The sequence below is a fragment of the Oryctolagus cuniculus genome, chromosome 6, assembly GCF_051225735.1.
Source record: "Oryctolagus cuniculus isolate XC-2025 breed Fujian yellow rabbit chromosome 6, ASM5122573v1, whole genome shotgun sequence".
NCBI lineage: Eukaryota > Metazoa > Chordata > Mammalia > Lagomorpha > Leporidae > Oryctolagus > Oryctolagus cuniculus.
In genome coordinates, this window is record NC_142872.1 from 10,299,497 (window position 1) to 10,319,513 (window position 20,017).

Consider the following 20,017-nt stretch of genomic DNA (forward strand, 5'->3'; position numbering starts at 1 on the left):
AATGGCCTCAATTCTCCAGTTAAAAGACACAGACTGGCTGAATGGATTAAAAAAGAAAACCCATCTATTTGCTGCCTACAAGAAACACACCGCACCAACTAAGATGCATACAGATTGAAAGTGAAAGGATGGAAAAAGATATTCCACACTAATAGAAACAGAAAAAAGAGCTTGTGTGTAGCCATCCCAATAACAGACAAAATAGACTTTAACACAAAAACTTAAAAGAGACAAAGAAGGGCACTACGTAATGATTAAGGGATTGATTCAACAGGAAGGTGTAACTATTAAAACTGTATATGCACCTAATTACAGGGTACCTGGCTATTTAAAAGAAATGTTAAGGGATCCAAAGGCAGACATGGACTCAAATAGTAATGGGATATTTCAAAACCCCACTTCAAGCAATGGACAGATCAACCAGAAATACTAGCAAGGAAACAATAATTTAATCAACACTATAGACCAAATGGACCTAGAAGATATCTACAGAACTTTTCATCCTACAGTTACAGAATAGACATTCTTCTCAGTGGTGCATGGAATTTTCTCTAGGATTGACCACATGCCAGGCCATAAAGCAAGTCTCAGTAAATTAAAAAAAAATCGAAATCATACTATGTATCTCCTCAGATCACAAAGGAATGAAGCTGGATATCAGCAACTCGAATCTCTAGAGCACATGGAGACTGAACAACATGCTCTAGAATGAACAGTGGGTCATAGAAGAAATCAAAAGAGAAATGAAAAAATTTCTGGAAATGAATGAAGATGACAATACAACATATCAAAAAATATGGGATACAGCAAAAGTAGTGTTAAGAGTTTATAGCACTGTCTAACTCTACCTGTCATAAATAAATAAATAAGTGAAATTTAAAAAACCCTCCCAACAAAGAAAAGTCCAGGACTGGATGGCTTCACTGCTGAAGTGTACCAGTCATTTAAAGAAGAACTAACTATAATATTTCTCAAGTTCTTCAAAAAAGTCCTCCCAAATACCTTGTATTTAATTCCTCAACCTGGAAAATATGCAGCAGAGAAAGAGAACTACACAATAATATCCCTGAGGAACATAGAGCTAAAAATCCTCAACAAAATACTAGGCAACCGAATCCAACAACACATCAGAAAGATCATTCATCCAGACCAAGTGGGATTTATCCCTAGTATGCAAGGATGGTTCAACGTTTGCAAATCAATCAATGTGATGCATCACATTAATAAACTGAAGAACAAACACCATACAATTATCTCAAGAGATGCAGAGAAAATATTTGATAAAATACAAAAAACTTTCATGATGAAAACTGTAAGCAAATTGGGTCTAGAAGGAACATTCCTCAACACAATCAAGGCAATTTATGACAAATCCATGACCAGAGTCCTATTGAATGGGAATAAGTTGGAAGCATTCCCAATGAGATCTGGAAATAGACAAGGATTCCCACCCTCACCATTACTATTCAGTGTAGTCCTGGAAGTTTTAGCCAGAGCCATTAGGCAAGAAAAAGAAATCAAAGGGATACAAATTGGGAAAGAGGAAGTCAAACTATCCCTATTTTCAGATGACATGATGCTATATACAGGAGATCCAAAAGACTCCACAAAGAGACTATTGGAACTCATAGAAGAGTTCAGTAAAGTAGCAGGATATAAAATCAATGCACAAAAATCAACAGCCTTTGTATACATAGAAAAACCACGGCTGAGAAAGAACTTCTAAGACCAATCCCATTCACAATAACTACAAAAAAATTAAATACCTTGAAATTAATTTAACCAAGAATGTCAAAGTTCTCTACAATGAAAATTATAAAACATTAAAGAAAAAATAGAAGAAGATAAAAAATAGAAAAATCTTCCATGTTCATCAATTGGAAGACTCAATATCATCAAAAGGTCCATACTTCTGAAAGCAATTTACAGATTCAATGCAATACCATTCAAAATACCAAATACATTCTTCTCAGATCTAGAAAAAAATGATGCTGAAATTCTTATGGAAGCACAGGAGACCTCAAATAGCTAAAGCAATCTTATACAACACAACAAACCCAGAGGCATCACAATACCAGATTTCAAAACATACTATAGGGCAGTTATAATTAAAACAGCCTGGCACTAGTACAAAAACAGGTGATTATACCAACATAACAGAATAGAAACTCCAGAAATCCATCTAAGCATCTACAATCAACTTATATTTGGCCAAGGAGCTAACAGCCTCTTTAAAAAATGGTACTGGGAGCCGGCGCCGCGGCTCACTAGGCTAATCCTCCGCCTTGCGGCGCCGGCACACCGGGTTCTAGTCCCGGCCAGGGCGCCAGATTCTGTCCCGGTTGCCCCTCTTCCAGGCCAGCTCTCTGCTGTGGCCAGGGAGTGCAGTGGAGGATGGCCCAAGTGCTTGGGCCCTGCACCCCACGGGAGACCAGGAGAAGCACCTGGCTCCTGCCATCGGATCAGCGCAGTGCGCCAGCCGCAGCGCGCTGGCCGTGGCGGCCATTGGAGGGTGAACCAACGGCAAAGGAAGACCTTTCTCTCTGTCTCTCTCTCTCTCTCTCTCTCTCTCACTATCCACTCTGCCTGCCAAAAAAAAAAAAAAAAAAAAAAAAAAAAAAAAAAATGATACTGGGAAAACTAGCTTTCCACATACAGAAGTATGAAGCAGGACTCCTACCTACACCTTACACAAAAATCCACTCAAAATGAATTAAAGACCTAAATCTATGACCTGATACCATCAAATTATTAGAGAACATTGGGAAAACCCTGCAAGACATTGGCACAGGCCAAGAGTTCTTGGAAAAGGCCCCAGAGGCATAAGCAATCAAATCCAAAATTGACAAATGGGATTACATCAAATTGAGAAGCTTCTGTATTGAAAAGAAACATTCAGGAAATGGGAGGCAGAATGGGAGGCATTATTTGCAAACTACACAACTGATAAAGGCTTAATAATCAGAATATAAAAAGAGATCAAGAAATCCCACTACAACAAAACAACCCAATTAACTAATGAGCGAAGTTCTTAAACATTTTTCAAAAGAGGAAATCCAAATGGCCAACAGACATATGAAAAAACACTCAGGATCATTAGCCTAGAGAAATGCAAATCCAAACCACAATGAGTTTTCCCCTTACCCCTGTTAGAATGGCTTTCATTCAGAAATCAAAAAACAAATGCTGGCAAGGATGTGGGGAAAACATTACCCTAATCCACTGTTGGTGGGAATATAAACTGGTAAAACCGCTATGGAAGACAGTATGGAGATACCTCAGAAATCTGAATATAGACCTACCATATGACCCAGCTATTCCACTACTGAGAATTTACCCAAGGGAAATGAAATCAGCACATAAAAGCTGTATTTGCAGGTTTATTGCAGCTCAATTCACAATAGCTAAGGCATGGAATCAATCTAAATACCCATCAACTGAAGACTGGATGAAGAAAATATGGGATATGTACTCCATGGAATACTACACAGCGGTAAAAAAAATGAAATCCAGTCATTTGCAACAAAATGGATGAATCTGGAAAACATCATGCTTAGTGAAATAAGCCAATCCCAAAGCGACAAATACCATATGTTCGCCCTGAACTGTGATAACTAATAGAACACCTAAAAGGTAATCTGTAGAAGTGAAATTGACACTTTGAGAAGGCATGACTTGAACAGCCCTTGTCTTGACTACCAAGGAAGTTTTTTTTTTTTAAGCTTCTTCGTACTATTTTTTGAATTCTTTACTTAACATAGAGTTCAACATGTGTGTATAAATTAATTGAAAACAGATCTCAGTGTATATAAAGATAATTGAAAATTAATCTTGATGTGAATGGAAGGGGAGAGGGAGTGGGAGAGGGGAGTGTTGTGGGTGGGAGGGAAGTTATGGGGGGGGAAGCTATTGTAAACCATAAGCTGTACTTTGGAAATTTATGTTCATTAAATAAAATAAAATATAAAAAAATTTTAAAAATTAAAAAAATAGATCTCAGTAAAAAATCAGAGTGGGAATAAGAGAGGGAGGAGGAAATTTGTAACTATAGAGCTGTATAGTTCTGCATACATTCATAGGGACTTACTTCTATGGGTACAGTTTAAGAACTTGCCATAGGACCCCAAATCCCATTAAGCTGGGTAGTAAAAATGCCATCTTAACTGTTAAAGTGAACTTATTAAGTGTTAAAGTGATCATATGGATAGGATTAAGTGTTAAAGGGATCATATAAATAAGATCAAATGTCTGATAATAATAGAATTAAAAATGGAGAGAATGTTCCAAGAGGGGAAGCAGTTCACACAGCTGATTCACAGAATGACAATCACTTTAAATAACACTCTGATCTCAGAATCAGCCCTTAAGGCATTATGATCTGGATAAAATCTCCATGAGAGCATTTAACACATGCAAAGCCAGGACGTTGTGGCAAAAAAATGTCCTACATGAAGGAGCTTTGTGAAACCCCAGCACAAAGAAGTGGCCATCAAAGAAGGATGCACTGTTCTCTTAAGGGAGGAGAGAAATTCAACTTTGTCTATGGCCTTATCTGAATACTGATGGAGACTGTGGGTTCAAAAGGTTCTGTTGCCTTGGTAGCTCATGTTAAGAGCCTCGGGTGATCACTGACATCATACATAAGAGTGTTAATTGTTAAATTAACAACAATAATCACTGTGCACTTACTCCCTATGCAGAACCTCTGTCTTCAATGAGCTATACCATAAGAATTAACTGTAGAACTTGTACTCAAACAGGCTTTTTTGGTTGTATGTGTGTATGTGTTCAAATAATTGAAAATGAATCTTAATGCAGAATGGGATTGGAAATGGGAGAGGGAGGAGGAGGTGGGTGGAAGTAGAGGTGGGGAGGGGTAGGTATGTTGGGAAGAATCACTATATTCCTAAAGTTGTACTAATGAAATTTGTACTCATTAAATAAAAGGTTTCTTCGGGGGAAAAATACCTACTGATTCTCTCTTTTGACATAAAATAATTTACTAGTAATAAATGTTCATAAACAGTTTGACTGAAAAATCAATTTAAAAAACTATATGTTAAAAGAAGACCCTCTAATCTTGTAATTTTCTAGCACCTTTTATTTGGACACTCAAATATTTCACAAGTACCTTATGGTGTATGTTTATAGTGGCATCTTCTAAATGGGAGAAGCAGATGAGTCAAATGAGTTACACCAGATTTTCCATGAGTCAGAGAGAGAACTGTTCCATTGAGTCATCACCCACTAGTCCTAATGTAATTTTCAGGAGAATTATTTAAACATAAACCCCTGAGGGGTAGGCGTTATCGAGCAGCAGATTAAGCCACCACCTGGAATGCTGGCATCCCATTTCAGAGTGCCAGTTCAAGTCCCAGCAACTCTGCTTCTTTTTTTCTTTTAAAGATTTATTTATTTATTTTACATGTAGAGTTACAGAGAGAGGGAGAGACAGAAAGGTCTTAAATCCACTGGTACACTCCCTAAATGCAATCTGAAGCCAGGAGCCCGGAGGTTCATCCAGGTCTCCCACATGAGTGCAGGGGCCCAAGCATTTGGGCCATCCTCCACTACCCTCCCAGGTCATTAGCATGGAGCTGAATCAGAACTGGAGCAGCTGGAACTTGAACCGGTGCCTACATGGCATGCTATCTCCGCAGGTGGAGACTTAACAACTATGCCATAGTGCCAGCTCCCCTCCACTTTAAAAAATATATATATTTATTTATACTTTGCTTCTAATCCAGCTCCCTGCTAGTGCACCTAGGAAGCAGTTCATATTCTCTTGCATGCTGTCTCTCTCTCTCTGTCTTTTAAATAAATAAATATTTTTAAAATACATAAATTTCAGGGGTAGGTGTTACAGTGCAGCGGGCATCCCATCTGGGATGCACAAATCCCGTATCAGAGTGGCCAACTGCAGTCCCAGCTGTTCTGATTCCAATCCTGCTCCCTGCTAATGAGTCTGGGAACCAGAAGATGATTGCTCAAGTATGTGAGCTCCTGGCACCCAAGAAGCCCAAGATGGAATTCCTGGCTCCTGGCTCTGGCCTGGCCCAGCCCTGGCTGTCGCAACCATCTGGGGAGTGAACAGTGAATGAAATATCTCTCTCTCTCTCTTTCTCTCTCTCTCTCTTTCTCTATCCCCCCCCCCATCACTTTACCTTTCAAACACACAAGTAAATAAATCTTCAGAACAAAACAACACACACAAAAAAAACATAAAGCTCCAAAATCATTGTAAGGGAGTGAAATTAGAAGGCCACTTTCCTGCAAGTTTCTGACAGTAGGTTCTTCAAGATAAAATTTGGAGGCATTCAAATACCTAAAACATACAATACAAAGATACAGTTCTTTCCTTTAATAAAATGCTGTTATGATCACCTTAAAGACAAATAACAGTCACCTAAGCCATCAATACTGGAAGTCCCACACTAAGACTTGGTGACGCTCTGCCTAGGTAGCACATGTATAAGACAAGCTTGCTGTTAATTCCGCACTATCTCAGTTTTCAATCTTGGTAGAAATCCCCTTGTAAGTAATCTAACCAATAGTGCTGTGGTATAAACAGAAGTACAAAATTAGAAAATGCCACACACCAAGAATATCTGACCACAGAGCTTTCTCTGTCCCTTCCTTTATTGATGAAGTTTGTTATGAGAACACATGCCAGAAACAGAGCATCAGTATTGTGTATACAATTCTAAGTTTTTATAAAATTGATTCTTAGATATATCCCAAAATAGCTTGGGCCCGGATAAGGTTGTTTTTTACCTCTGAAATACAAGTTTGTGCTAGTAAAAGACTGTATTTCAGGTAACCCATTTATTTTATTATCATTTTCCATTTTTCTTTTTTCTTTTTTTCCCCTAAGTTATCTCCTTCAAAGTAGTGTATACTGAAGGATAGTCCAGTCACTCTGATCTGATCATTATATCATTTATGTTTTTGAAATGCTACACTGCATCCCATAAATGTATACAGTCACCATGTGCTAATTTTAAAAATACAAATATGTAAATAAATAAAGCAGTTTTATTTTTAGATTTTTTAAAAATATTTATTTGAAGTATTTATTTGAATGACAGAGAGATCAACAGAGCTTTTATCTGAGGGTTCGCTCCTCAAATGCCTGCAATGGCTGGGGCTGGGCCAAGACAAAGCTAGAAACCAAGAACTCAATCTGGGTCTCAATCCAGAAGCATACTTATTTGAGTCAGCTCCACTGCTTCGCATGATACACATTAACAGAAAGCTAGAGTCAGGAGCCAGAGCCAAGTATTGAACCCATGTACTCTGAAGTAGGACGTGAGTATCTTAACAGGTGTTTTAGCCTCTTAGGCTAACCACCTGCCCCAAGTGTGGTACTGAAAATAAGCCTTAAGCAGAAAAATGCTTTATGTGAAGCATACTGGGAAAAATACATGAACACAGGTGATCCGATAACTTTGGCAATGCTCGTTCACCTTCTTGATGGAGGCCTTGGGCAATGGGAATTGTGTGTCAAGCAAATAGCAGATACTCATCAAATTCCTGGTTGCCTGGTTACTGGATAATGAGAAATAAAAACACTGTTTCTTTTAGTTACTGCATGTTCTATTTGTATAAATTTATAGTGACACAACTAACATATTCCTGGGACATTGCTGTAAGAGTGTTTTTAGTTTAGTATAGGGCCAGATCTTGTTGAATCCAGAGAAGGGGGATTAGCTCCGAGAAACACCCAGAAGTCCCTTTAGAAACAGGCTTTTTTAGAAAGGCATTTTATTGTGCACTCACCACACCTACCCTGAGAATGCCTTCCTTACCTCCATCTTCACGATCACACCCCTCACAGGGTCCAATAAAGAACTCATTATTGGTAGGGACATGCACTTTCCTCCATGATCCCTCAGAAATATTTTCCTGTAGTGGTACGTGAGATAGACCTGCATTGTCAAGGAAAGCCAGTTTGCTAAATACCTATTTAGGTTTCTGTTTAGTGAATTGATTCCCATAACCAAGTAAATGACTCCAGTAATTTTAAGGCCGCTGATATGCTTCAACAAATTTCGCTGAATTAAATTGCCATATACAAGTTTTGTTCCCCAAACACCGTTCTATCCAGCAAGACTATTCGAGAACTAATTTTTTGTGCTGTAACTGTTGTTATATTCTGAGAGCTTGATGGGACAAAGAATAGAGGAGTACAGATAAGTGAAACAGGCATGGATAGACCCACACGGCAGTTCTAAACTGGTGTACAAGTCCAGTGTATCAGGACAGGAGGGGTAAGTGAAAGTAAAGCTTATCCGAGGGGAAAAGTGCAGGAATATATACATTAAAAACAGGAACACTGTGGGATTCCACTTGCAGCCTAATTTGATATTCTCCCACATGACAAGGTTAAAAACAAAAAAGAATTCCCAGATGCATCCTCCTCCTCACCGACTAACATACCAGGAAGATACTTGCTTTAGTATCTTTTTAAAGTTGCTATCGAGACTGTCAAGCAAATGGTTTTCTTTTAAGCATTAATTCAATTAAGCCAAGCAGTTTATCCACATTCTATCAGTCTATCAGGTTTGTTCGAAAGCAAGTTTCATTATACCAAATTTTCCCCTATTGTAAATGAATTCATAGCAAATAACCAGAGGGGAGAAATGACTCTTCTAGGAAACAACCGAATCCCTGACATTCAGGAGCTGAGTCAAAGCTGCTTAGAGGAAATAAGATGTATCACAAATCAGTATGGGGGGGGGCTGGGACTGCAGCACTGGCAACAAATATGGTTGTGAGTTCAGTCCCAGGTGCTCTTCTTCAAATCCAGGTCTCACCTATGGCCTGGGAAAGCAGTGGAAGATGGCCCAAGCACTGGGGCTCCTGCACCCATGTGGGAGACCCAGAAGAAGCTCCTGGCTCCTGGCTTCATAACAGCCCAGCTCTGGCCATTGCAGGCATTTAGGGAGTGAACCAGTGAATGGAAGACCTTTCTCTCTGTCTCTCCCTCTCACTGTCTATAACTCTACCTGTCAAATAAATAAATAAAAATAAAAATAAATCAGTATGGGAATGCATCAGAGAAGATCTACACCAGGAACTGGACAAGACAAGGGCAAGAAAAATTCACCTTACTATACACCCTTTGAATCTTTTGGATTTTAAAGCATATGATTGTGTTATCTATTCAAAGAAAGTGATAGGAAATTTTTGAGATGCCAGGAGACAGAGAGAGAGAGAGAGAATGCTCCCATCTACCGGTTCACTCCCCAAATGCCGTCAACAGCTGGAGCTTGGACTGAGGCTGAACCTGAGAACCTGGAACTCAATCCATGTCCCCCAGTTGTGTAGCAGGAACCCAATTACTTCAGCTACCTATCACTCATTGTCTCCCAGGGTATGCATTAGCCGAAACTGGAGCCAGGAGCCAGAGACTGGTGTTGAATCTAGGTACTCACTAGGCTGAAATCCTGCCCTGGAAATAGACATTTTTAAAAACCAAATTGACATTTTTCTTTTGAAACATTATAAACAGAGGCAACAACATAATCTATTGAAAAAAAACAAATACACAGCAGATGGCATCCTATCCCTCGGGCTAGTGAGCTGTACAACCAAAAAGAACTCATCCAATCAAGTGCTTATTGCGGATAAAGAACAGTACAGCAAAAAGCCTTATCAATTATTGTATTTCATTGTGTGTCATCACACACTGTTTAATACAATCCTCAGGGAAAAATAAATAAATCAATGTGATTCCAAAATTCAAACTTCCGCCTCTGTGGATTATAAGGTTAATTAGAGGACAGAGGGAACTAATGTTAGGTTGTTGTTTTCTTTTTAGGTCTCAGAGCCTTTCACTGATTCCAGGACAAGGTTATATACAATAGCCACATGAATTATTCAGTGCTACCTATTTTAGACCCACATTTAAAAATATGTTCAACTGAAAGTATTGCTACTACTGATGGGAATTTGAATGACTGACTACTCTGATAGCAAAGGAAAACAAATGCTCTTTGACTTAATGATGGAGTTATATCCCTGCTGAACCCACTCTAAGTGGAAAATATGCTTAGTCAAAGACGCAATTAATGCCTCTACCCTACTGAACATCCTAGCTTAGCAACACAGTACATAGAAGGGTACATTCAGGCTGTTTGTTCTCTTGATTGCATGGCTGACTGGGAGCTGTGGTTCACAGTTGCTCCCAGCATCAGTGAGAGGCTCAGACCTCACTCCACTAGCCCAGGAAAAGATCAGGATTCAAAACTCAAAGTGCAGTTTCTCTGATATGGGATGCTGGTGTCTAAGTAGTGGCTTGACCCACTGCACCACAGTTTCTATGGATGTATACTACTTCATTTCAAGTTGAAAAATCTAAGTCAAAGCATCAAAAGTCAGGGACTGTTTGTACTGTGGAATTACTTCACTTTAAAGCTAGTACCATCAAGAGGTCTGGTGCAGACACGAAGCTACAGGCAGCAGGGGGCTGTGAGTATAAGAGGTGGAAGAGCACGACAATGGGACTTGTCAGGCCTGCTTCTCTGACCCTACCTCTAGCACTGCACTCACTCAGCTTCCTTCCCTCCCTCTCTCCTTGCTGCTGTCTTCCTTTCAATAAGACATTATCCCAGGTAGTGGGAACTAGCTTCTGAACAAGTACACAAATAACCAAACAAATAGCACCTAATAAATGATAAATGGCATAAACGGACAGTGTTGGACACACATCCTGGTGTAGATGGTTATATTCTGACCTGGCTGCATTGTGGTACTCCGAATTCCAGTGTCACCATGGCAAATTCCTTGGCCCACTGCAAATGAACATAAAGTTTGGATTAAGGGATGTAGTATGGGAAAGAAAATTTAATAAATAATCTATTGCAAGTATATTGATGGAAAACCACAACCCTGCTTCCCCTTGGGAATTAATGGCAATTTTTCCTCTGCTAAAATCTTTGGTTAATTTGTTAGGATGATTTTAAAAAGCATTTATCTCTTCAAGGGATAGCTGGCAATGCCTTGAACATTTGAGAGCAGCCATAATATAAAACTTTTGTTTGGGAGTGCCTCCAAGGAAAGAGTGGCAATAAAGGTTTACTCTCCTTACTACATTCTGCTTGACCCAATACTAAAATTAGTTTTTATCTATTAAGATAAGAAGCTTTCAGCAAAATCAACTGGATACAGCGAAGCAAATAAGATAAACTGGGCAACTAAAATTCTGGCAGAGAAAGACCAGAGAGGAGGTAACCCAATTCCAACATTCAGTGCAAGACATTTAAATCTGGGAAACGTGTCCTTCCTTTTCCTGCGACCCTCAAAAATGTTTCCTGAGACCCTCCATGATTCCGTACTGTCTACCCTTGCGCCAACTGGCTACGGTTTCCTGAATCTGCTTCTAACAGAGCCACAACCAGACCAGCTTACAGACAGCAGGACCTTGTGGGGGCATAAACAGTCTCTCTCCGGTCCACTGAAAGGGAAAGCAATGCAGGAAGCCTCAGAGACTAAGCTGTGACTTCAGAGAAACATGTGCCCACACAGACAGTTCTTAGTGAGGGTCTACTAGAGACCAGACGCAGGACTGTTGTGGGGTCGTTTTTATCTGTTCAAATCTATCATGGGTGGCCCCCCCTTCTGATCACATTTACAATTATGACGATGACAGTAAAACTAGGGAAATCAGAAGGGCCTAGAGGCCTTGTTTCTTAATTTAAAATAACAATGGTAACTATACACAATTATTAGAAGGAACAACACTAAGTATTTAGTGCTTGTGAGAAACTGAGCTAATAGCTTTACCTGCATTACCTTTTCTAAAACTCATCTGAACAGTTCCACGGAGACGGCAACGAGAAGTGTGAGTCACAGCAAAGTGCCACAGAGCAGCTAGGAATCCATCCCTCCTGCGGCACAGCCTCCCCTCCTCAGCTGTTCCCGTGGCCAGCCCAATTCAATGTTGTCCAAATTCAGCATTAAAAGGGACAGGAGGACCTTGGTCTCCAGGTGGCCTGAAGACCTGCCGTATCCACTCACAGCTGAGCTCTGGTCTGAGGGCCCATCCCTGCCTGACAGGGCAGCTGATAAGGATCTCTGATGACTTGTTGCTTACTGTCTAGGAGTAAGCAGAGAAAATGAAGCTTCTTCTGTAGTTGTCCATCTCTCAGAGAGCACCTCCTCCTCCTGTCACTGTCTTACTGAGTCTATAACCTTGGCCAGGTTCCAAGCTCTATGCCTGTTCACCTTGGAAATGTCTTACTAATGCCTGAATGGAAGGAACACTGTAAACAGAAAATATTAACTACACTTATCTGCAGAATTATAAACATGATTAGAGGTATTAAAACAAGGTGACAAACTAGCATTTATTCAATGCTTCAAATTTGCACAATCTTATTTACAAATATTTGCAATGTCATTTTGTCTATCACAGTAACACAGTCGCAGAATGGCAAACTGGCTTGTTTAAAGTTACAAAGCAATATTACTGGAGTTTTATTTAGTGACCTGTGATTAAATTTACTGTATATGTGTAAAAATAAATAAAGCTATATAGCAGTACCAAGCAGTTGGTACAACAATTAAGGCAATATTTGGGGGCCAGTGCTGTGGCATAGTGGGTAGGGCCACCGCCTGCAATGCCATTATCACATATGGGCACCAGTTCAAGTCCCGGTTGTTCTACTTCTGATCCAGCTCTCTGCTGTGGCCTGGGAAAGCAGTGGAAGATGGCCCGAGTGCTTGGGCCCCTGGCTGCATCCATCTGGGAGACCTGAAGGAGACTCCTGGCTCCTGGCTTCAAATCGGCGCCACTCCAGCCATTGTGGCCATCTGGGGAGTGAACCAGCGGATGGAAGACCTCTCTCTCTCTCTCTCTCTCTCTCTCTCTCTGCCTCTCTGTAACTCTATCTTTCAAATAGAAAAATAAACCTTAAAAAAAAAAAAAAAGACCACATTTGGAATACCTATGGCCCATATCAAAGTTAGCATCCTGCTAATTTGCACCCTGGGGGGCAACAGGTGGTAGCTCAAGTAGTTGGGTCCCTACTACCCAATGGCAGATCAGACTGGGTTCCCAGTTCCTGGCTTCATCCTAGCCTTATTGCAGATGTTGTGGACATTTGGGGAGTGAGCCAGAGACAGAAGATTGATGTTATCTCTCTCTCTCAAATAAATACAATAAGCAAATATATATTAAAGTTACACAGCATACTAGTTGTAGGGATTCCTAGCCAAGACTGCTGTGACTACAAATTCAGAATTCTTATGCCACTGACAGGCTAAAGTGTAGTGAGCACCATGTGCTAATCATCTAGGTACATATTCAATTCTAACAGCAATTCTATTATTAGATGTTAGTATCATTATTTCCATTTTGCAGATGAAAAATGGGCTCTCAAAGAGATCAAATCATTTGCCCAACATCACACATTTATCAGGTGGTACAGAGCCAGGATCCCAACCCTGGTCTTTCCAATTTGAAAGTATTTCTAGAACTTAATTTCCATCTAAACCTTAAGGACTGGGAGGACACGTGTAAAACAGTCTTCTCATATAAAACATAAAGCAAATGTGGCAAAGTGCTGTAAATGAGGAAGGGTGACTATTTGCTTAACCCTTTAAGCCTGAAGTCCCCTGTGTCCCACTCAAAAGAAAACAAGGACTCAATCTGTTCCTGTTTCTGTCATTAAGTTCGCCATTGCTTATGTTGTGAAAACCGTATGCTTATTTATACTAACATATATTTACATAACAGTATTTTTATATTACTCCAAAATAATACTGGGAAGAGAATAGAATTGTGGTGCAGATGGCTTAGTGTAGTACTCCATGCATGGCATTTGCTAACAACAATGCTATATAACAATAATTAGAAAGCCATCAAATGAGAGCATAGAATATCGTGTTTAGGCACAAAAAGACATTATAAGGCCAGCATTGTGGTACACTGGGTTCATCTATCGCCTTCAATACCGGATCCCATATCAGAGAGCTGGTTAGAGTGCTGGCTGCTGTGCTTCCAATCCAGCTGCATGCTAATGTACTTGGGAAGGCAGCAGAAGATGGCCAAAGTAGTTCTGCCACTGCCACCCATGTGTGAGACCTGATGGAGTTCCTGGCTCCTGGCTTCAGCCTGGCAAAGTCTTTTTTGCTCTGACTCTCCCCTCTTTCTATAACTCTGCCTTTCAAATAAATAAAAATAAAATTTTAAAAAGAAGACAGCACAAAAATAGGAACAATACAACATTTATGTGTACCCAGATACATCGACAAATGTGTATTTGTTATTCAAGCATAAGAATATAGGCCATGTCAGCAAACATTCTGAGTATCAGAACACGATTGGTTTTTGAATGAATAACATCTGTCTAAAAGTAGAGGTATTACATGAATTTATGCTTATCCCGAATAAGGATTTTAGAAATTTGTGGCAACTAGATTATATGGTGGGGGAAAGCCCATCAACAGAATTGGATATGTGGCATTATTCTTTCCTTATGGCTAAGTCTTAGGGCAGTTAAGAAATAAGTAAGACTGGGGCTGGCGCTGTGGTGCAGCAGGTTAACGCCCTGGCATCCCATAAGGGTGCTGGTTTGAGTCCTGGCTGCTTCACTTCTGATTCAGCTCTCTCCTATGGCCTGGGAAAGCAGTGGAAGATGGCCCAAGTTCTTGGGCCCCTGCACCCATGTGGGAGACCCAGAAGAAGTTCCTGGCTCTTGGCTTCAGATCAGTGAAGCGCTGGCCATTGCGGCCAATTGGGGAGTGGACCATCAAATGGAAGACCTCTCTTTCTCTCTCTGCCTCTCCTCTCTCTCTGCATAACTCTGACTTCTAAATAAATATATAAATCTTTTAAAAAAAAGAAATAACTAAGACTATCAGAAAACAAAGATACATTTGTAAAAGTGAAAACAGGACCTTCTCAGATAGGATATTTCATTTACTAAACAAGAATTATTATTTTACTGAATCTTTTCCTTTTCTCTAGATCCCCTCATTTAGGGCAAAGGTGGGGCTACAGACATTTCCCACAATGAATGTGCTATTTCATGGTTGTCATCCAAACTTGGCCGGCGCCGCGGCTCACTAGGCTAATCCTCCGCCTAGCGGCGCCGGCACACCAGGTTCTAGTCCCGGTCGGGGCGCCGGATTCTGTCCCGGTTGCCCCTCTTCCAGGCCAGCCCTCTGCTGTGGCCCGGGAGTGCAGTGGAGGATGGCCCAGGTGCTTGGGCCCTGCACCCCATGGGAGACCAGGAAAAGCACCTGGCTCCTGGCTCCTGCCATCGGATCAGCGCGGTGCGCCGGCCGCAGCGCGGCGGCCATTGGAGGGTGAACCAACGGCAAAAGGAAGACCTTTCTCTCTGTCTCTCTCTCTCACTGTCCACTCTGCCTGTCAAAAAAAAAAATAAATAAATAAATAAAAATAAAAAAAAAAATAAAAACAAACTCTTCTAGCCACACAAAATGTGTGCAGGTCAGTAGATGGATCAAGTTGCTTCACAATCTTGGTTCGAGCCACTGTTGCAAATGCAGTTTTCTTCTTCTTCTTCCTCCTCCTCCTCCTCCTCTTCTACTTCCTTTTCCTCCACCTTCTTCTTCCTCTTCTTTTTATTTATTTTATTTCATTTTATTTTATTTTATTTTATTTATTTGAGAAGTAAAGTTACAGAGAGAGAGAGACAGAGAGAAAGGTCTTCCATCCACTGGTTCACTGCCCAGTTGGCCGCAACGGCTGGGGCTGAACCAATCCAAAGCCAGGAGCCAGGAACTTCTCCTAGGTGGGTGCAGGGGCCATCTTCTACTGCTTTCCCAGAATGCTGCTTATTTTGCCTGTAAAGTCGTCCCTTGTTTCATCTCATCCTCATCTTCCAAAGACTTAACTTCAAGGGCACCCTGCCTTAAGAAACGGTTGCAGACACAGTAAGACTCTCCTTTTTTCTACTTGAAAACTTCATAGGGCTGGTGCCGTGGTACAGTGGGTTAAAGCCCTGGCCTGCCACACTGGCAACCAATATGGCGCCTCTTTGCTTCCTGGCTGCTCCACTTTGGATCCAGCTTCCTAATAATGTGCCTGGGAAAGCGGTGGAAGATGGCCCAATTCCTTGGATCCCTGTACCCATGTGGGAGGCTCAGAAGAATCTCCAGGCTCCTGGCTTTGGATAGGCTCAGCTCTAGTCGTTGCGGCCATTTGGGGAGTGAACCAGCGGATGGAAGACCTCTCTCTGTAACTCTTTCAAATAAATAAAATAAATCTTAAAAAAAAGAAAAAGGAAAAGAATTGGCCCTGCCTTCCACTGTATGCCTCTGGTTTACCCTATAGCTTCCTTATGTCAGGGATCTTGTATCCCTTATTGCAGGCTAGCCTGTTAGCTCTGTTCAGGGCAGCCATTCTATAACAGACTCTTTGAAACTCTCCAAATATGGACTTTCTTCAGTTATCATGAGTGCTGGTGTCTTATTTGAGTGCCAAAGCACTTCCTTTATCATTTTAAAAGCAAGCATTCCTAATTTTGTAATAGCTACTTCCTCGGGAACCTTTACAACATTCACATTTCTTTAATTAGCTAAGCATTCTTTACTGGGCTCCACCTGAGATCAAGAATCCTTCTTTATCTCCCAGAGCACTTCAACACTCTGGACTACTCCATAAAATTATCTGCTGTTATCTGCAAACATTAATCTCTTGTCTAACAAGCTCTAGTGAGCACAGTGAATTCTTTTCCCATTTGGCTTGTAATCTAGGACTGAACTGGGCATTTTTTAAAAAGATTTATTTTATTTATTTGAAAGACAGAGTTACAGAGAGAAGTAGAGACAGGTCTTCTATCCGCTGGTTCACTCCCCAAATAGCCGCAATCGCTGGAGCTGAGCTGATCTGGAGCCAGGAGCCAGAAGCTTCTTCCAGGTCGCCTACGTGGGTGCAGGGGCCCACCCATCTTCTGCTGCTTTCCCAGGCCATCAGCAAAGAGCTGGATCAGAAGTGGAACAACAGGGATGTAAACCAGTGCCCATATGGAATGCCAGCGCTGCAGGCCAAGGCTTTAACCTGCTGTGCCACTGTGCCACAGCACCAGCCCCAAGTTTTTGGTTTTTTTTAAAAAATGTGTTTGACCTGATAGTTTTCTGTTTTAGTTTCAAAATTTGACCTATCAACAGACAAGGTCAGGCAAGGTTCCATATGTGTTTCCCAAGGACATTTCTAATAAATATACACAGACAGGAGGTGTTTCACAACAGGTAAGACAGTCGTGAGTTTCCTTTTCTCCAGGTAACAGAAGAAAAGCAGCATGTTTTAAAGCCCTATAGCAGTGATTAGAAATGCGCAAAGATCTCTCAGATATCTCTCGAGCACGCGCTCTCTGTGTAACTCTGTGTAACAAATAAATAAATAAATCTTTAAAAAAAAATGGTGTGTGTGGGGGGGTATGGCTTGCATTGTGGCACAGTGGGTTGGGCTAACTAGCCTGCAACATGACATCCCATATGAGTGCTTGTTTGAGTCCCAGCTGCTCCTCTTCTACTCCAGATCTCTGCTTATGCACCTGGAAAAGCAGTAATAGATGACCCAAGTGCCTGGGTCCCTGCCACCCATGTGGGGACCCAGATGGAATTCCAGACATTTGGGGAATGAACTAGCAGATGGAAGGTTTCTCCAGCTCTCCTGCTTTCTGTTACTCTCCTTTTCAAATAAATTAATAAGTATTTAAAGAAAAAAGAAATGTTGGGACCAGCACTTTGCCAGCAGGTTAAGCCTCTGCCTGCAGTGCCGGTATCCCATATGGGACCCGGTTTGCATTCCATGCAATATTTGGAACATATTTACACAGAAATTATTCTGACATTAGCATTTAACTGGGTTTTCTGTATTTTGTTGGGCAATACTACTTAGGATATGTATAGGCATTTATGGCTGACTTGTTGTGCGATGAGTTAGGTTAGGAAGTGGGATGTATGTGTACTACTGGCAGAGATCAGGCCACTTAATGTCCTCAAATTGTACAGTCCCGGGTTGGCATTGTGGCACAATGGATTAGGCAGCTGTCTGCAGCGCCGGCATCACATGTGGGTGCCAGTTCAAGTCCCGACTGCTCCACTTCTAGCCAGCTTCCTGATAATGTGCCTGGGAAAGCAGCAGAGGATGGCCCAAGTGCTTCAGCCCCTAGTACTCATATGGGAGACTTGGAATAAGCTCCTGTCTCCTGGTTTCAGCCTGGCTCAGCTCCAGCTGTTGTGGCCATTTTGTGAGTAAACCAGCAGGTGGAAGAACTCTCTCTCTCCGTCTCTTTCCCTCTCTCTGTAACCTGGCCTTTCAAATAAATAAAAATAAATAAATCTCCAAAAAAATTTAAGAAGAAATGTTCAACAGAGAAAATAACAGAAAGTAAGCTTATTCACTGAGAATGCAGAATACGTTCAGCAAAAATCACAGATTGTACAACATGAAGGGCCATCCAATTTTAAATACCCTCAAAAAAAAAAAAAGGATTAAAAAAATCTCTACTAGGTTAGCCACTGTTGGAAAACAGTCCAACTTCCAATAGTGAGAGAACTCCTTCTAAGCTACAGATTACCTGTTCACGGTTAGGTTCCAAAGGAAGAGATTTGTTACCAAGACTTTGTTAAGTCATAGAGCCACTTTGAACAGACAGTAGTCAAAGACATTATTTTGGAAGAGTTGGGAACATATTACCTGAAAACACTAGTGCCACCCAGGAGTCCCTCTTAATTGTATCTTAGTTACTGGCCTGCTAAGTTGTGAACGGCCTGGAGCCATCAGAAGTCAATGATTCACCTCCAAAACTTCCTGTGTTGAAATACTAGGTCCACAGGTGGTGGTGGTAGGAGGAGAGGCCTTGGGAGGGTGATTAGGTCAAGAAGGGGAACTCTTCATGAATGGCATTAGTGTCTTTAAAAGGGGCATAAAGGAGACCAGTTGCCTCTTCCACCGTTTGAGGACACAGCAAGAAAGCACTGGAAGTGACCTGAATGCAGGCCCTCCCTACGCACTGGATCTGCCTTGATCCTGGACTTCCAGCCTCCAGAAACGTGAGAAATCATTTATAAACTATTTTGTTTATATTTTGCTACAGCAGGCCAAGCAAACTAAGATAGGATGAATCATGTGCTAACTAATTAACCCGACTTGGATAAAATTCTAACTATTGTTTGGAAGCATAGCCTTTTTTGAGCTAACACAGTAAGTTGAAAGATAGACATATTGGGGGATGAGGTGGGTTAGGGAGAAAGAGGTATGTGCACTACTGGCAGGGATCAGACCACTTAATGTTCTCAAATTATATAGTCCCACACAATGAAGAACTGTCCCACCAAAAATGCCAATAACACCACTTGGGAAAACTGATACACTTGTCAGGGAAAAAAGCAATTCCTATACCCTAAAGGTTCAGCAATAAGGGCCATCTAATTAAGCTGACAACAAACAGATTAACAGGTGAAAAGAGGTTTATTCATGCACAGGGACTAGTGAAAGAAATAGCTAGCTCCTTGAATAATTAAAGCTAGAAGCTTGACTTCCGAGGAAAAGGGAATGGCTGATATGGAAGAACAAAGAAGTTTCCATAGGGAAGACACCTTTGAGTTGCAGAACAAAAGAGAGATAAAGAACTTGTGATGTCTGTCTACTCAGGCAAGAGTGGTATTTTTATAGGCTATAAAACTCCCCAGGGGGCCAGCGCTGTGCACAGTGAGTTGGGCCACTACCTTCACTCTAACTCTGCCTATCAAGCGAATAAATACATTTTTAAAACAAAACAAAACTCTCTGTAGAGGGACTTCATGGTAGGTGTACTGCTGGCCTCCTTCCTAGGAGTAAAAGCGGCCCCAAAGAGGGCGTTCCCAGAATACTGCTTTCTACATTTGTTGAAACTCAAATATCTTCAGATTAAAATAATCTGTCATTTACTTATTTATCTGAAAGAGTGACAGAGAGACAGGGAGAGACAAAGATAGAGAGATATCTTCCATCCACTGGTTCCCTCATTAAATGTCCACTAAACTAGGTCTGTGCCAA

At 41.1% G+C, this 20,017-nt stretch overlaps 1 non-coding gene across 4 annotated transcripts in view; it reads right to left on the reverse strand.

Moving 5' to 3' along the window:
• LOC108176450 (uncharacterized) overlaps nucleotides 1–20,017 on the reverse strand; it is a 47,313-nt gene that overhangs the window by 14,232 nt on the left and 13,064 nt on the right. For all 4 annotated transcript variants that reach the window (XR_016235182.1, XR_016235183.1, XR_011389657.2 and 1 more), the window contains exon 2: nucleotides 10,740–10,796. This is a non-coding gene — a transcript (uncharacterized LOC108176450). The remainder of the gene's footprint in view (nucleotides 1–10,739; nucleotides 10,797–20,017) is intronic.